Source organism: Onychomys torridus, chromosome 12 (genome assembly GCF_903995425.1).
Source record: "Onychomys torridus chromosome 12, mOncTor1.1, whole genome shotgun sequence".
Classification (NCBI taxonomy): domain Eukaryota; kingdom Metazoa; phylum Chordata; class Mammalia; order Rodentia; family Cricetidae; genus Onychomys; species Onychomys torridus.
The window spans coordinates 68,723,101-68,742,213 of record NC_050454.1 but is presented as its reverse complement, the minus strand read 5'-3'; the positions used below and the strand labels follow the sequence as shown (position 1 = coordinate 68,742,213).

The window sequence follows — 19,113 nt, the reverse complement described above, 5'->3', positions numbered from 1 at the left end:
AAAGAAATGTTTCTGCTTCTGCCAGAAGCAAATTACCTCCCAGGCATTGGTTATGTCCTGGTTGCCTTTCTGTTCCTGAAATAAAACACCCTGACAAAAAGCAACTTAGGGGAGAGAGGGTTTCCTTTACTTACGATTTCATGTTTCAGTCCATCAGAGAAGTCAAGGCTGCAGGAACTTAAAACGTCATATCTACTGCTAAGTGGAAGTGTTGCAGCTCTGAGGGGAAAGGCCTGCCCCTCCTCCCCCACAGTCAGGAGCCAAAGACTATCATAAAGTCACACTGCACAACAAACCTCATACAAGAGATTTATTGGTAAAGACACAGAAGGTGGCTGCTTCTGCTTGGGTGAGAAGCATCAGGGAACTGAGCAGGAGGCAGGTTTTATATAGGGCTTCTTGAGGGCGGAGTTTTCCAGGGTGAGGATTGATAGGATTTCAAGGCAAGCCCAAGGATTGGAGGGATTTTGAGCCCAGGGAAGTGGATTTTCAGGCTCAGGGATTGGTGGGTTTTGGTGAGTTTTCAACCCCAGAGGTGGGTTTGGACCTTTCACCCTACAGCACGAGCAGAGAGAAATGAGTGGATGCACACTCCTTGCTCAGCACATTTTCTCTTGAACAGTCCAGGGCTCCAAACCAGGAAACGGTGTCTCGGAATGCGGTAAGGACAGGGTGTGATCGAGGGTAAAGCCCAGGACACTGTCATCAAACTGTTACCCCTCAGGCACTTATGCAGGCCTAAGGAAAGTGGGAGGTGTTGTCAACAAAGGTGGCCAACAGACCTCTGAAGAGTAACTTCAGCAATTGTCACTGTGACCCACAGAGGTGTTTCTAAAGTAAAGCTGTGGATGACTAATACGGTATTGGTCAGCCATGTGGCTTCCAAAAGTAGTTCAAGTCAACTAAGAGCAGAAAGCTAAAAGCTTTAGAGGTTGTTTAGACTAGCCCTTGGCTTCAGTATGTTTTACCAAATGATTGCTAAAGCACAGACCTTATTCAGAAGAGAGTCAACGTGGTAGTCACAAGGAGTATGCCATTCCTCTCAAGACAGCATTCTGCGGGTGTGACGTAACAGCAGCTTGAGGCCTCTGTGTTACTCAACACAGTAAACTTACCGGAGGAGAGAGTGTTTGAGGATGTTCGCACATCCATGTTTACATAGGTCATTTCGGTCTTTTAGTTCTTGTGATGCCGTGTTTGCTTTGCACTCTTAGATGGTGGGGTATGACTTGTACTGTTAGAAGTAGTTCACGGAAATCCTGACAGTTAGGGACAAATCAGAACTTATGGAGTCCCTCATGAACAGCCCCCACGTCCTGAATTGCTCTCCTCTCTTGGCTGGCTTCTTTCAGTCTATTTGCTGTTTGTTTTAGGTGAAGTGAGTCTTTAGTCTTGAGCCGAGGGAAAGAAGGATACTCAAGTTACAAGATCTCCCCAGTCTAGGGAGCCTCTGCAGGTGCTTAGGCAAGGAGCATTTAACAAAGCCTATAAGCCTGGTGTGGTAGCCCACACCTTTACCCCAGCACTCGGGAGGCAGAGGCAGGCAGATCTCTGTGAGTTCGAGGCCAGTCTGGTCTACAGAGCGAGTTCCAGGACATCTAGGGCTGTTACATAAAGAAACTCTGTCTCAAAAACAAAACAAAACAAAACAAAAAAACAACATCAAAACCCAAAGTATATGATTATATACATGGCAGTGGAGATTCAATTCAAGTAGAGCATTTATGGAGGTTTGATCTTTTTTATAATATTTAAAGGTATGTGTATGAGTCTTTGCCCACATGTATGTATGTATGTGCACCATTTGCATATTTGGTGTCCAGGGAAGCCAGAAGGGGGAAGCAGATCTCCTGGACCTAGAGTTACAGATAGCTGTGAGCCTCCATGTGGGTGCTGGGAAACAAGCCAGGGTCCTCTGGAAGAGCAGCCAGTGCTTTTTGACATCTGAGCCATCTCTCCAGCCCTATTTTTTTTTTAACTGGAGAGTGGAACACGCTGGACAGACACTGCACCACATCCTAGATCCTCTGTTATTTTTGAGACAGGCTCTCACTTCAGGCTGGTCTTGGATTTGCTCTGTAATCCAGTCTGGCTGGAAATAGGAATCCTTCTGCTTGGGACCATGGGTATGTCCTCAAAGCAAAACTGGGACATTTTGGAATGTAGGGATTACAGGCGTGTACCATCACACCTGCTTCATGTGATGCTGGGGGATACATTCCAGAGCCTTGTGTATTCAAGGCTAATACTATACCAACTGAGCTACATCCCTTAGCTCTGGGACAGGTGCTTACAGAGTTGTTCCCTTCTGTGTCCTCCTTCCTGCTTGTTAGGGTGCATGCATAGTCCCATACTTCATAAAGGAATGTATGCAACGAATGTTTATTAAACACCTAAATCCCAGATTATATAAAAGAACTACAGAAGTAACACGATCCAGGATGACATTTGTGAGTTACATGACACAAAAATCTTTTGCTTTATTCTACCTAGGAAAAGCATGTTTGCATGCAATTTAGCAATAACTTGGACTTGGCATCTTTTCTCAACTGCATTTAAATCCTGTCGGAAATGTGACCTTTGAAGTTATGCTGAAAATCCAGAGGCAGTATCTTTAAAAGAGATCAGCAGAGATTTGCTCCTGAAAAAGCCAAAAATCAGGATGGATGGATGAAAAAAGAACCATCAGGCTGAAATAGCAGTCTAGCTTTATTTTGCGGGTACCGTCGATAACCAGTACTGACCGGGATCTCTGGACTTGTAACTTCTTTTTAGGTCTCGGTTTCTGAGTGTCTTGGAGCACATGCTCAACTCTTGGCAGCTGGTGAACAATGCTCACCCGCCGATATGCAAAGGGATCTTGCGTAGTAGGCTTGAGTTCCCCACGCGGGTATTCTCATTGGTGTTAAGGCTCATGGGTTTACCGCAGCCTGTGAGGTCGAGACTTCAGCTCCAGGACAACCACAGAGTACCACGCCAGCCCCGCCCTCAAGAACCAAGCCCCACCCCTGCCTCACCGGCCGCACCCTGATTGGTCGCCGCCGTGAGCACGGGTCTCGCTCCGCCCCGCCTCTGAGGCCCCAGACCCGCCCATCAGCGTTATGGCCCCGCCCACACAGGCCACTTGCTGCAAGCCCATTGGTCCCTGCGGTGCGCACGGCGTCTCGCTCCGCCCCTCCCCGGTGCCTTGGCCTCGCGCCCGCCGCCGGCTCCCGAGCTGAGGTTGAGCGGGCCGCAGCCGCCCCGGCCGACGCGCACCCTCGACGTCCCTGCGCCCGCCTGGGTTCCGAGTGGACGTCGCAGGTAGCCGGGTGAGTGAGGCTGGCAGGTCTCGGGCTTCCGCCATGCGCCGATCGAGCGTGGGGCGCCGGCCCGGCACGGCCTGAGGTGCCGTGGCGCCGCCCGAGTCGGTGCGGAGCAGCGCGCGGGCGACCGGGGCTGGGGTAAGGGGGGCCCCGGCCTGAGCCCGCGTCCCCTCGGCCGCCCGTGGCTCTGACACGGCTGGGGCAGGCCGCTCCGCCGCGTGTCTCATCCGGAGGCTGGGAGGTTTCTATCTCGATCCCTGGAGCGTCCCAGGGCGACCGGTAGGGATGAACGACCTGCGGGGCGCCGCCGCCGCGGCCCCAGGAGGGTCTGGGGACGAGCGACCCTCCGGGAGGCTCGGAACCATGGCCAGGGACTGTCCGCGTCGCCTGGACGTTCCCGTCCCCTCTGCAAGCGCGAGGAGGAGAGGGAAGCCTTGGGCATTCCTCCCGAGTGGCCTTTTCAGAGAAGTAGCGCAGATCGTGGTCGCCGTAGCAGTGGCCGTGGTGGCCTAGGCCATTTGGGTTTTTAGCCCGCACGTTGGTTTCCGAGTTCACCACTGGAGGGTACTTCGGCCCGAAAGGTAGATAGATGCTTGCCCTTTCCAGCAGAGGCGGCGGAGGGGAGGGCTGGCTTCCACGTCGCTGCTGGCATGGGAGGAGGGGCGTGGGAGCGCGAACCTCTCTCTGGAGTGGATATGCTCACTCAGAAACAGTCTCCTTTTCCCTCGCTCACAAACTCTTTCCCCCTCCTTGTACCACAAGTCCCATTTCCAGATAATCCCAGAGGCGCCCGCTCCTAAGCTGTCAGCCTTTCTCATCATCTTCAATTCGTTTGTCTTTCCAAAGAGCAGAGCCAGGCGATTTATCACTTTGACCGAGCATGGTGTTGAAGGACTTTCTGATCCTAGATTGAAACCCAGAGGTTAATTTGCATAGCGATGCTGCAGGAAAAGCAGGTTTAATTGGAATGGGGTGAGGATGTAGTTTTTCCTCTTCAAGGAGACACGCCCTTTTGACCTCCCCTTTCTTCCTGCGTCAGCTAGTAGCCTTCACTGCGGTGTTTTGGTTTTGTTTTCTAAATTCCCTTCGGAGGTCCAGAGGTAAAGAAGTAATCACGTATAATCCTTATTTGCCTTTTAATATAATAAAGCTAAAATGTACCAAGTAAAGCATTCAGACAATACAGAAATGTCAAATAAAGCCGGACAGTGGTGGCACACCCCTTTAATCCCAGCACTCGGGAGGCAGAGGCAAGTGGATCTCTGTGAGTTCCAGGACAGGCTCCAGAGCTGCACAGAGAAACCCTGTCTCAAAACCTACCGCCATCCCACCAAAAAAGAAATGTCAATAAACAGTGAAATCCTCAAAATTTTCATTTCTTCACTCTCCACTCTTTATGCCTCCATTGTACTCCTGAGGAGGCCATCATAGCATGATGCTTTTGGCAACAGATGATGAAGACACATGTCCACATTGATACATGTGGACTTAATCTTTAAAAGGAAAAAAAAAAAATGCTTCGGAGAGGGCCGGAGAGATGGCTCAGAGGTTCAGAGCGCTGTTCCTGCTCAGAAAGGAGTGCATATCAGACTGACAGCCTTCACACTCCAGGGAATCTGGTGCTTCTGGCCCCTGAGGGCATCTGCATTACACACACACACACACACACACACACACACACACAAAACTGTGCTCATACACGCACAATAAGTAAATAGTAAAATGAAAAGCAAATGAGTAAAAGTCTGTGAGTTACATTTTTTAAAAGATTTATTTATGATGTATTTATGTATATAATGTTCTGCCTGCGTGCCAGATCTCATTACAGATGGTTGTGAGCCACCATGTGGTTGCTGGGAATTGAACTCAGGACCTCTGGAAGAGCAGCCAGTGCTCTTAACCGCTGAGCCATCTCTCCAGCCTGACATTTTTTTAAAAATTCAAAAAAAAAAAAAAAAAAAAAAAGAGTACTTGCTGTTCTTGCTGCCCTTCCAGAGGACATGAGTTCATTTCCCATGTCAGGCAGCTCACAACTGCTTATAACTCTAGCTTTGGATCCAACACTCTCATCTAGCCTCTGAGGGTACCCCCACACATAAGGCATACTGTCACATAGATACACACATATAAATACAAAACAGTTTTAAGTGATATAAAAAATGCCTTTAATCTCTGCACTCCGGAGGCAGAGACAGGCAGATCTTTGAGTTCAAGGCCAGCCTGGTCTACAGCCAGCGCTACACAGAGAAACTGTGTCTCACAAAACCAAAATAAATAAATAAGAAAAAAAAGGGGGGGGGGGTTGGGGATTTAGCTCAGTGGTAGAGTGCTTGCCTAGCAAGCGCAAGGCCCTGGGTTCAGTCCTCAGCTCCAGAAAAAAAAATAGTGAGCATATTTCAAAGTTTTATTTAAGCATTAAGAAACTTTTTTTCCCCTGAAAAAAGATTTAAAGGCGTAGGTGTTTATGTGGTTCATAGAGAAAAGAATGTCTCATGGTTGCTATGTTAGGTATAACAGGCTTGTGTTTCACAGGGCAAGAAAAATATTTGGCATGGATTTTCTCTACTAGGCTATATAAATCCAAATCATACCTTATTAATTTCTTCAGAGGTTATAAACTGTATTTGCATCTTTGTCAACAGGGAACTGTCCATTAAATAAACTCAGAACAAGGGCAAGTCTTCCAGAACCCACATGAGGTCTACATAGCCTTACTATTGGAGAATGTAGAACTTCCTGGCTTGCGGTTGTTTACATTTCATAATCTTAAGTTCAAACCTGACCTTATGGAAAGGACGGCATTCCCGCTGTCACATTCAGGAAGAGTTGAACTGACAGAGTGGCTCCAGCTAGCCTGGCTCCTGCAAGGGCTCTTGGTGAGGATGTCAGAGATGCACTATGCAGGAGAGAGCCCTGAGAACCAGAGCTTATCAGGGCATCTGGGGGCGCTGTACCAAGGCCTGGACGGACAGCAGATGCGGTCATTTCTGCCTCAGCTTCCACCCAGAGCCTCTCTGCCATTGCCAGGGTCCATCCGAGCCAAACCTCTCTGGGAGGCAAGTGCCTGGGCCTCAGGGCTTGCAGGAGAGACAGCATCAGCAGATGTTCAAGATGAAGCCAGCCCTGCCAAGTGGCGAGAGGGATCTGGGCCAGGTTCCAGGGCCTGCAGGCTCAGGTTGAAGGCTGCCAGAGCGCCTGGGACATTGTGCTGCTTCCATTTGGCCTGGTACCCTCTGTTTCAAGGACATGGCTGGCTTCCTTAGCTCTCCTGTGCTGGGTCTCCTGTAGCCTGCATTATTTTTGAGTGGCTTACCCTCTCTAGTGGTGTACCAAGTCTAGGAGGGCTCTGATGAGAAGTTAGGAGTCTGGGAACCCTTGCAAGTCCAGTGCTTTGGTTCTGTCCGCATGCTGGATTGATATTAATAGTAGAATTGTGGTTGAAGTCTTTTCCCTCAGAGTTTTGAAGCTATTGCCCCATCCTCCGCTTCCGCTGTTGAACAGTCCTCAGGCCATTTCTCCTCCCACCAGCAGAGAAGCTTCACTTTGTTGTGAGTGTCATGCATTTAAGGTGGCATCCATGAGGTTGAGTCTCTGAACACTTTCAACACAACGACACAGGAGCATCTTCTCCGGGAACCCTGGGAGTGTCGTTTGCCTATTGTCTCCGTAGTCTCTCATAGTCATTTGTATGTGAACTTTCACTTCTGGTTCTCTGCTTTTTTTTTTTTCCCTGACATCTATCCCCTTACACACACTACTATTGTTTGCTTGAAATAGTCTCTTACACATAGCCCAGGCTAGCCAGGAACTCATTATGTAGCCTCGGCTTCCCCCAACCCCCAGCTGTCTTTCTACCTGATCCTCCCCAGCGTTGACATTACAAACAGGACCACCGTGCTTGGCTGGTTTTTTATTTGGTTTGCTTTTTTCTCCACATTTTGCTCTGGAATCCAGGTTAGTTCAGGCTGTACTTAACTCTCAATTACAACCCTCCTGCTGACGTCTTCTCCATGCTAAGGATTACAGATGGGTGCTTTATTTTCTTTAGAATTTGTTAAAGCTTACTTTTTGTTTTCTGTGTATTGGTGTTTTGCCTGCCCTTACATACGTGTGTCATGTATGTGCCTGGTGGCTGCAAAGATCAGAAGAGGCCTTCAGATCTCCCAGAACTGCAGTTACAGGTGGTTGTGAGCGGCCATGCGGGTGCTGGATATTATCCCAAGGTCCTCTGCATGATAGCAGATGCCCTTAACCCTCAGCCATCTCCCCAGTTTTTCTATTTGGATACCCCATAGCCCAGGCTGTCCTCAAACTTCCCTTCTCCCGCCTAGGCCTCTGGAGTGCCGAAATTAGAAGTGTGTGCTTCCACGCCTGGCTCGTATTTCATTTTCACTTTTCAAACCGTATTTATGTGTGTATGTATGTGGGTGTGTACACGCCACAATTCATGTGGGGGGGGTGCGGAGGACAACTTGGGAGAGAACTCTCTCTCTACCTCAGGGGCTCCAGGGATCACTCAGGTTGTCAAGCTTGGGTGCGGCAGTCACTTTTAAACTGCTGAGCTATCTCCATGGTCATAATTTGCATTTAAAACAGTTTCCACTGTGAGGTTTCTAAATCCCTAAGGCTATTTTCCAGTCTCAGTGTTTCTTAGCATAGTATTCTTTTTTAAAAAATCTTTTTATATATTTTATTTATGTATTTATATGTGTGTGTGTGTGTGTGTGTGAGTGTGTGTGTGTGTGTGTGTGTGTGTGTGAGAGAGAGAGAGAGAGAGAGAGAGAGAGAGAGAGAGAGAGAGAGAGGGAGAGAGGGAGAGAGGGAGAGAGGAGAGAACACGTGTGCTTACATGCAGAGGACAGTTTTCAGGAAGAGTCATTTTTCTTCAAGTGTGCAGGTCCCAGAGATCAAACTCAGGTGCCCAGGTGTCAGGAATGGTGGCTGAGCCATCCCACTGGTCCTATGATGGCATTCGCTTCTTGGTTTCTGGAGTTGGAATGATTTTTTTCTTCTCCCTCTGTGGTTGGTTGTACCAAGCTGCTTTGTTCTTTTTCAAACCCTCCCTGTATGCCTTTCATGTTCAAAGGTTCTTCATACACACAGTACTCCTTGACTCTGCTTAGAATAAAAAGGGGGCTAAGATGACTGACCGCTCCCAGGGTGTGGCTGGGACCCTTGAACTGTTCATTGCTCGAGGCCATTAGGTTAGTGGAAACCCCCATACCTGTGAACATTGCCTCTTAATTTCATTAGGTCCCCTAGAGAAGAGCCGTCTTGTGTAGAAGGAAAGACCCAGCCCCATGTCCTGAGCCTTTCTGTTCAGCACACAGTTGCTCATGTCCTTTTCAGTGTGTGCCCACACTGACTGTTGCGTAGATAACCCTTAGTCCAGCACACGACAAGTCAGAAACAAAGCCACCAACCCTCAGACTTTTCCCCAGTACAGAAGTCACAGTTGACCCTCCCCAAGACGACTGGCGGGGTCACATCTGGGCATCTGTTTCCTAACTGTATCCCCTGCTCTTTCCTGACTGGTTCTCAGCTTTTCCTCACCAGCTTGGAATTCGCCTTCTTTAGTTTCCCAAGTCACTTATTGCCCATCTACTTTGAACTTTAATTGCTCTTGTCTCCTCTTTTGCCCTTCCTGAGACGGAGTCTTACTGTGTAGCCCAGGCTGGCCTGGAGCTCACAGAGGTCCACCTGCCTCTGCCTCTGAAGTGCTGGGATTCGAGGCGTGCACTGCTGCCCTTTCACTGTAGTGTTAGTGAGACTGCAGGATTACCCAGAAACAGTCACAGTTTTTCTCAACCTGAGAGTCTTGGGGCTTAGTCAGGAGAGGCACACCCTTGGAGCAGTTGTGTGTCTGGGAAACTGTGATTGATTGGCAGGTCTGAGTGCTAACATGCGTACTCTGCCGTGATCATTTCTCATTTTTCTTTGTGTGTGTGTATGTACGTTGTGTGTTTGTGTTCATATGGAGACCGGAGGTCGACACTGGATATTACTCTTAATCGTTATTTTTTGAGACATGGTCTCTCATTGGATTGGAGCTTGCCAACTGGCTAGATTGTCTGGTCAGTGAGCTCAGAGGATTCACTTGTGTGGTTGGAATGAGAATGGCCCCATAGGCCCATGTATTTGAATGCATGGTTGGCAGTTGGTGGAACTATTTGGGAAGGATTAGGAGGTGTGGCCTTGCTGGGGATAGTGTGTCACTGGGGTGGTGGGCTCTGAAGTTGTAGAAGCCCACACCCATTCTTAGTAGGCTCTCTGCCTCACGCTTTTGGATCAGATGTAAGCTCTCAGCTACTGCTCCAGTGTCATGCCTGCCTGCCTGCTGTCTGTTTCTGCTCTCCCTAGCACTAAGGAGTACAGGCCAGCTGTCCCCAGGTGTTACCTGGTGTCTGGGGATCCAAACTCAAGACCTCATGCTGTGCAGCAAGCACTTCCTCACTGAGTCACCTTGTTTTGGGGTTTGTTTGGATCAACACAACTCAAACACAAGTCAATGTAGAAAAGAAACGTTCATTGTAATCAAGCTGCTACAGATGGACGGATCCGGGAGACAGCCAGAAGGCTACAGAGCTTTTCAGCACAAAAATCACAAACATCTGGGCTAAGTTACAGTTACATTTTCCACCAATCAGGATTCAGGAATGGGGACTTTCCTAGGAACATTTCTTTGTGGTACACTTACCATGCTCTCATTGGTTGGTTTACTCAACTGTGGGGGTGGCTTGCTGCACCTTCATGTTTCAACTAGCCAACCAGGATGTCAGTCACCCAGGGAGGTCTTGGGAACTTAAATTTTGTTTGACCCTTATTCAAACTGGAAGTTTTACGCAAAATGGCTTCAGTTTAGTCCACAACCTATCCAGTCTTGACTTTTTGAGGGACATGTCACCCTTACCCCAGTTCATTTACCAGAAGACTATAGCTTATGGAGGCTTAAAACGTAAACAGTTCCTGGGACATAGCTAGTCCAGGAAGATGGGAGTAGGTACTTGAACCTGCCCACGTAGGTGTCCTAGTGACCCCAGGTCAGTGAAATGCCAGGCTCCTGCTGTCCACTGTCTCTAGTGCTGGAAGAAGGTCTTTGATGGTCAGTGTCTGTTTTCTCAGAGCGCTTTAGAGATGCTTTTACTCTTGTTCTCTTTTCATTTGGTCCTGATGCATCGTGGAATTCGGACGAGGGTATTGGCTCTCCTGGAGCTGGAGTTTCAGCAGGCTGTTATGAGCCATCTGCTGTGGGTGCTGGGAACTGAACGTGGGTTCTCTGCAACAGCGTATATGCTCTTTCCCACTGAGCCATGTCTCCAGCCCTTATTGTTATTTTGCTTAATTACAATATGCTGCTAGCATTGATATTGTAAACATGTCGGCTTTCGTGGTTTAGGAATGCTGCCTCCCAGACCTGTGATGGGGTAGTGGTAGTCCTGATGGCTTTTGATTCTTTTTCTTCCATTGTCTTGAAGCATATCACTGGCTTCTACCCAGCGCACTGGCCCACACCAATCTCCTTCGTCTGAAGGTCATTTGCTCAGGCCTCTGTTCTGTCCTTAGCAAGCATTTTTTTTTCCTCCTAATATGAGCAGGCTCTGAGAATACTCCACATTTTTAAGGTCCACAGTTAACCATGTCTGACGTCGTACATTGTACAGGACAAGGCACAGGTTGTCAAGCCTGCTTGGCTGGTACCTTAGCCAGCACTCTTCGGGAAGCTGCATCAGCAGGACAGCTTGAGCCCAGGATTCTTGGGAAGCCCTGATAATACAGCAGGCGCTGTCTTTAAACAACAGCGCCGGGTGTCGGCGGCAGAGGCACCAGGAGTCAGGAGGATCTCTGTGAGTTCGAGGCCATCCTGGTCTACAGAGTGAGTTCCAGGACAGCCAGGGTGGTTATACAGAGAAACCCAGAGCTAGAAAATGTCCTTTGCCAACTTTGAATTTTGGCACATCACAAGTTCTGTCTTCTACAAAACACTAAAAGGTAAACACAAAATTTAAGTTCTTTGGTACTTTAGAACAATGAGACCTTTCCTCCCCAGGTCTCACGACATCTTGATGCTGCTTGGAACAGGGAGAGACACAGATGTCCCATTCAGGTTCTTGGTTGAATGGAAACCTAAGGCCAGTTTATTATGGGGAAATATGCTGGAGGGTCTCAGCAGCTAGGAAGAGATGGTGGAAAGTTAGGCTTCCTAAAGGGGCCAGCAGGGGGTGCCTGTGAGCAGTGCACCCAGGGGTGAAGCCTTGGGCCCTCTATAGCACTTTCTCTCTCTTCTCTCCCTCTCTCTCATTATGTAGCCCTGGCTGGCCTGGAACTTTCTATATAAACCAGGCTGGCCTCGAACTCACAGAGATCCGCCTGGCTCTGCCTCCTGAGTGCTCCTGAGTGCTGGGACTAAAGGCGTGTGCCACCACTGCCTGGCTTGCTTCTTTTTGTAGCATGCACCAGTAAGCTTCCAGCCTCTCCCCATTACCATTGCAAAGGTGTGCCCACAGTTTTAACTGTTCCAGGAGTTCCTCCTCTTCTAGCTTTTTCTCTCAATCAACTCAGGCTTCTAGAATACAGTATCATACATTAAGTAGCTTATAAACAATAAAAATCCATTGTCACCGTGCTGGAGGTTGGGAGACCAAGATCAAAGCTGGCAGATTTGGTGACCAGTGACATTACCAGACTCCTAAGCAGGAAACCTGAACCTAGGGGTACCAGTGACCACACTGAGCCCCAAACAGGAGACAAACGTTGGTGACTCCAGGAAGGAACTCACCCCAAAGCTCCTCACTGGGAAGGCAGAACTGTGGCTACTGTAGGGTGGCAGCACCTTCCCGAGGGGGAGGACAGCAGCCAGCCTGAAGGCCTTCTCCGCATAGCTAGTCCTGTTCAGATTGTGATCTAGTTGCTCATTCTCCCGGGGCTGGGCCACAGTCTTACCTGTACCAAGGACACGGCTGCCTTTGGAGAGCTAGTTTCCATTTCCTTGGGGGAATGTTTATCTTATAAACCTGATTCTGGAATTTAAGGGCACTGAGAAAAGAATGGGCTAGAATGGACATAATGGCAAAAACCTGTAATACCAGTACCGGGGAGGTGGAGGCAGGTAGAGTTCAGGTTTGACATAAGCCTGGCCTGTATAGCAAGTTCCAAGCATGCCAGCTGTCGTACAGGACAAGATGGGAAAAGAATAGGTCCACGATAAAGTGGAGCTTGTTAGGCCGTGGTTGAGTTCTGCGTCAGGGAGGGCTGGCTGACTCAAAGACCACATTTTGCCTTCGCACAGTGGGAAGGGTAATGGATCTCTACCAGGTTTCTTTAATCAGGTTGCTAATGCCATTTGGAGGGTCCCGCCATCATGACCTAATCCAATTCATAGCCATCCATTCCACAATCCTATCATCTTGGCTGGGAATTGGGGTTTTAACATTTGGATTTAAACATTAGCAGTGGGTCTCCTAAAAATAAGGCAGTTTTCTGTACAATTCTCCCCTTCTCACGTGCAAGCAGATAGATGTGTGATATCCTTTAATAAGACCTGTGTTTGGGTTTCTCTCGCTGACCCAGAACCTTTAAAAGCTTATTTTACTTTGGTTTTTCAAGACAGAGTTTCTCTGTGTAGCTTTGGCACCTTTCCTGGAACTCACTCTGTAGACCAGACTGGCCTCGAACTCACAGAGATCCGCCTGCCTCTGCCTCCCGAGTGCTGGGATTAGAGGCGTGCACCACCACCATCACCACCACCACTACCACCACCACCACCACCACCACCACCACCACCACCACCACTTGGTTAAAATGTTATTTTAAACCATGCTTGATGAAGCTTTTGGTATTTAACTCGGCTTGCTAATAACATTGTTGGCATGAAGTAAGTCCTTTGAAGCATCTACCCTAAGCATAGTCTCTTAATGAAGTCCATATTACTGCAGTGTGTGGATTCTTGGAGCCTTAGGGCCCTGGAGGTAATTCAGTGCAGTGATGACCAAACGTCACTGGTCCCGAATGAGGGAGATTTTCCACATTGGAAAGTTTAAGACGTAGGTTCTGAGCATGTTCCCTCCTGACTTTCTGACTTTAAAGGTGGCGCCTTCTCCTTCTCACGGAGTTTAGCCCAGTGAGTCAGTTGGTTGTCTAGCTCTCAGGCCAGCCAGATTCTTGAGGACACAGCCCCAGGGACAAGGCTGACTTGGTTCACACTGTCTCCTGTTGCAATGGGCTCCATCTCCTTCAGACACATGGCAGAAATGCCATGGTGGATGAAAGCTGCTAACCTCATGACGGCCAGGAACAAGATGCCCCTCTGCTGACCTAACGCCTTTGCATAGGCCTTGCTTCTTACTCCCCACCCCTCCCAGCTGCACGTCAAACTAGGTAGACCAGAGAGGCTGGGGTCTGCTGGGGAAGAGCCGGCTATTCTGTAGGGTCTGTTCTCACACCAGGGGAGAAGGCAGTGACATCTCTTAAGCAGAAGGGAAAATGCCAGACTTGCATTATTTTATATTAAACCATTCTCTCTGGTATGCAGTGCATGTTGGTGAGGACAGGAGTGATGTGGGTAGATCTGTCAAGAGACTCATTCATGGTGGGCGGGCAGTGCACACGGTACTCGGTCAGGGTGGAGGGATCTGAGGAGGAATCAGATGGTCTCTTCAGAGAGAGGAGTGTGACGGGCAAGGGTGATGCCAGGATCTGGCTTGTAAACCTGCATGAATGGTGGTGAGTCATTCATTCAGGGAATTCAGAACCTGTGAGCAGGCTGAGCTTGGAAGACTCGGGTCCAGACATGTTGATGCCAAGGGTTTGTAGACTGAGCATCGGGCAGTAGCTAGGTGAATCTGGGGGGGATGTTTACGTTTGTAAACCACTCTCATTGAGAAGCGGTAGAGAAGATTCATCAAAAAATCTACACTGAATCCTCATTGAGGGAATTACAAAGTTATAAAATTGAAATCTCTTTAAAAGTTCATGCTTTGTCTTTTACCGATTTTAGATGGAAATCTTTCCCCCAAACTAGAAGTGCTTACCAGGTTTTATTTTTCTTATATGTGACTTAACAGTCGTTAGGGCAAGAAAGTGTTCCCTGATATTAAATCTGTAAAATGTTTTCCCAAAATGCTTAGCTCTCTGAGTAGTTCACATTCACTGATTGTAAGGCCTCTAAAACACGCACGCAGTGAGTACCTAGAAGCCGGGTTTATGGCAAACTGGAGAAAACTGTTCTCCTGACCACTTGACACATGCTTGCGGACCTCACTGCACTGTTTTCTTCTCTTTCCAAATGACCTCGGTACCCGTTCCTCTGAACTGGTGCTTTTTTCTACATTTTCTTCTTCTTGCTCTCTTCACCATGACCAGCAAATACCCATCTCCCCTTGGTCTCTGAAGTGAGGACCCGCTGCAGAAGTTGCCATCGGGTGTGTTGTAATGGACAGCAGTGTAGGAGTGTCACAGTGCCAGGCACAGGCTTGGGAACCAGACATGAACTTCAGGGGGAAGCCTGGTTTTCCTCCTTCTTATATGACCTTGAACTGTTCTTTAAAAGTTGAATGTCTTCAGTAACATGAGACTACTGGTGATGTTAGTGTGTTTGGAAGATTGATTGTAATAGTGAAACATTCTCACGGAAGCCAGGCATGGCTCATAGCGGAATCCTGGCACATGGGAAGCTGAGGGAGGAAGATGTTAAGTTCCAGGCCAGTTTGGAATACATGTGGCGTTCTAGATCAGCCTGAGTTCACAGTGAAACCTTGAATCAGAAGTCTAAAACTAGCCCTGGCAGTGGTAGCATCACTTGGGGGCAGAAGGAGGTGAATCTCTGTAAGTTTGAGGCCAGCCTGGTCTACAAAGCAAGTTCCAGGACAGCTAGGACTATTACACAGAGAAACCCTGTCTCAAAAAACAAACAAAAACAAAAAACAAACCAACAAAATTAAAAAACTAAAACCAAAGTGAAACTAAAAGAGTGAGAATTTGGGAGTATTGAATGGAATAAGTTGTGAAGAGCCTGCTGTCTGAGCAACCTGCGTAGCCAGAGCTGGTGGTGGTGTCACGACGCAGATTCTACTTTCTTTCCTCTGAGGCAGTGTGCTGTACTCTGGTTCTGCTCTGGCCAAGATACTAACGTTGAATGGAGCTTGTATTGTTGTTGCTAATCTGTTTTCTTACATTTTTTTCTGTGTATGTTGTTGAAGATTGAACCCAGGTCCTCAGACAAATCTCAGTGCTTGACAAGTTCTGTTACAGATTTTAAAAATATATGGTGTGTGTGTGTGTGTGTGTGTGTGTGTGTGTGTGTGTGTGTGTAGGGCAGAGGTCCATGCTGGGTGTCTTCTTCTTGCTCTAACACTTTCCACTGTAGTGTTTTGGGTCGGTCTCTCAGTGAACCTGGAGCTCTGGGATCCACTTGTCTCACCTCCCAGTTTTAGGGTTAAAAACTATCTTAGGGTTTCTATTGCTGAAGAGACACCATGGCCATGGCAACTCTTATAAGGAGAACATTTAATTGGGTGACTTACAGTTCAGAGGTTTAGTACACTATCATCATGATGGGACATGGCAGTGTGCAGGCAGACATGGTGCTGGAGAAGGAGCTGAGAGTCCTACATCTTGACCCAAAGGCAACAGGAAGTGAACTGAGATCCTAGGCATGGCTTCAGCATCTGAGACCTCAAAGCCCACCTCCACAGTGACACACTTTGTCCAACAAGATCGCACCTACTCCAACAAGGCCACACCTCCTAACAGTGCCACTCTCTTTGACTTAGGGGGCCATTTACATTCAAACAACCACAGAGACTCAAACTGGCTTTCACATGTGTGCTGGGATCTGAATGCAAGAACTCACACTTATGTGGCAGATACTTTACTGACTGGCACCTGCCCAGCCCCAGAGGTTTTAATGCACAAACTATAATTAGCCCATGTGGTACTGACACCTGTAATCCCAGCACTTGGGAGGTGGAGGTAGGGGATCAGTCATTCAAGGCCAACCTCTGCTGTACAGTGAATTTGAGGTTGGCTTGGGCTACATGAGACTCTATCTCAAAAAAGCAAACAAACAAACAGAGAATCAGGAATTTAGAAGACTAACTGAGTCTGCCCCAGCATGTAAGCCCTCTAATGATGGAGGCCAAGTCTTACTGATTTTTGCCACCCCAACCCCCAGCTCCCCCCCTCCCCTCCCATAGGAGGCACTTCTGTAAATATCTAGAAAATGCTCTAGAGGAGTTCTGTGCTAGTTAACACCACAGTGTGAACCTACCAGATGTGGGCAGCAGCATCCCAGGGAAGACAGGAAATAGAGAACGCCCATCTGTCACATGACCAATTTCTCCAAAGCCCTGGCTGGATCACTACTTTGGGTAGCACTCTGCCCCTGACAGCCTCCTTTCTGACGGTTTTGGCTGTCTTCTGATGGTTTCCACCTGCAGGTCCTGCAGTTCGTGTCCTGCACACTTACTGACCTCTCCCATGTCCCTGTCAGCAGACCCCGTTTTGATCTGTGGTCTCTCATGGGCACTCGACCAAGAAGCCTAAGAGCATCCTTGCCTGTTGCTAGTGTCTTAAAAACATGTCTAATGAATCCTTTTCCTTGGCTTGTAAGTGTGGCTCGGCTTCTATCTTATCCTTTTATTATGCAAATGCTTTATGTTCCTCTTTAGCCCCTGTAGCTGACAGGCCACTACCAGGATTGTCCTTCTAATTCAGGTCTGCGCCGGGCCCGCAGGGTGATCTGTGGGCTGCACTGGCCGTTCACCCGGGATTTTGTTTTCAGCTTAATGGGGGACAGGAGATGGCTTAGAGGTTAAGGGTACTTACAGATCTCACAGGAGACCTGGGTTCAGTTCCCAGCACCCATAATAGCAGCTCACAACTACCTGTAACTCCAGCTCCAGGGTATCTGGTGTTCTTTTGTACCTCTGTGGCTCCTCATGCATGTATACCATGCATACACTCAGCATATACACACATAGAAAATAATATTTAAACATTTTGAAGCTTTAGTTATTTTTATCTTGTGTATACGAGTACTTGCATGTATGTATGAATGTATACCACATGCGTGCATGGTGCCTGAGGCCAGAGAGGACCTTCTAGAACTAGAGTTTCAGGTGGTAAACATCAACATTGCAGTCATCATGAAGGTTGAGCTTCCCAATTGAGAGTGTCAGTTCTTAGTGGGACACTGTCCCCTCCCATGCTTCTAGGGTCTTGATTTTCTGGGCCCTTTTCTCCTGAGAGGTCTTCAAAAACCCTAATCTTTAGTGAGGGCCAAAATAATCCTGATTGGGATCCAGCTCTTAGCTGCCTTTCTCCACATGACTCCAAGCCCCTTGCCCCACTTCATTACTTGCCGACTGTCCTTGGTACCAGTGGATTCTTTATTGTTGAGACCCAAGGGTTTGGATATACTTTCTCTTATTTTTGCTATACCTCTTTTGCATGTCCTTAATCTCATTAGTTTCCATGTTCTTCTGTCCTACCCCATCCCTGACCTATGCAGTTTAAGCCACAGGAGGGTCAAAAATATGTTGTTGGTTGTTTTTGCTCTTTTGGGGCACCCACCATCCACCTCCCAAATAAATCCGTACATGGAGGCTTATTCTTAATTATAAATGTCTGGCCTTAGCTTGGCTTGTTGGTAGCCAGCTTTATTTAACTTAAATTATCCCATCTCCCTTTTGCCTCTTACTTCTATAAATATCACTCTTACTCTGTGGCTTGCTGTGTAGCTGGGTGGCTGGCCCCTGGAGTCCCCTTCCCTCTCTGGTTACTACTACTTCTTCTCCTCCCAGATTTCTCCCTCTATATATTCTCTTTGCCTGGCAGCCCCACCTATCCTTTCTCCTGCCTTGCTATTGGCCGTTAAGATCTTTATTAGAGGTTGGGGATTTAACTCAGTGGTAGAGCGCTTGCCTAGCAAGCACAAAGCCCTGGGTTCGATCCTCAGCTCAAAAGAAAAAAGAAAAAAGATCTTTATTAGACCATCAGGTGTTTTAGACAGGCACAGTAACACAGCTTCACAGAGTTAAACAGATGCAACATAAACAGAAGTAACACATCTAAAATAATATTCTACAACACGAATCAGTGTGTGGAAATAGCTATGAATTCTCTGCTTTTAGACCTACTTCCAATAGGAGATGAGTTTGAGAATGAGGGTTTGTGGGAAACGCTCATGTGACCTTCAGGTGTTGTTTCTCCTTGATAGTGGCCTTCCTGATGCCTGGCTTTTCACTGGTTAATATTTAATCTTTTGCTAACAATCTGATAACATGTCTGCAGAATATCTTACTTGAAGTGCTAATATTGCTCTTTGTTGTATGAGGCAGCTGAGACATTGGCTGGTTGGTCACCTTGGTCACACTGTGAGAGGAGGTTTTGTTCTTTGTTAGGATGTGCCTGGAAATCCCCTCTGACTTGATGAAACTGATCCCCACCGTGTTTCCCCTGCAGTGAACAGCAGCTGGACTTGTCTCCATTCTGCCAGCCATCAGCTGGTTCTTTGGGGTCTCCATACACAGGTGTTCAGTCCGAGGTATCGGAAGGGAGTTTACACTAAGGTGTGGGGATTAACCCCTATGACCTGTCCTCCAGATTTCCCTCTCAGTCTCTGGCTGACCTGACATCTCTATCCAGCAAGGCCATGCTTTCTCGAGTTTCCTAGACTGGGAGTGGGAATTGAGGGGTCGGGTGGGACTGTAAAAGCGGCCCATTAATTGAGTTTTATTACTCATAAGGTTGAGTCTCTGCAGATTCTTGCTACTTTTGAAAAGCAATATCTATTGTTTTAAAATAAAGTTTT

At 47.9% G+C, this 19,113-nt stretch overlaps 1 protein-coding gene across 1 annotated transcript in view; it reads left to right on the top strand.

Moving 5' to 3' along the window:
- Positions 1-3,158: 3,158 nt before the first annotated feature.
- The window catches only part of Tmem50b (transmembrane protein 50B), a 33,941-nt gene continuing 17,986 nt past the window's right edge, over positions 3,159-19,113 (top strand). Inside the window, exon 1 of the mRNA XM_036204078.1 lies at positions 3,159-3,311. The gene's annotated coding sequence lies outside the window, so the exon portion shown is untranslated. The remainder of the gene's footprint in view (positions 3,312-19,113) is intronic.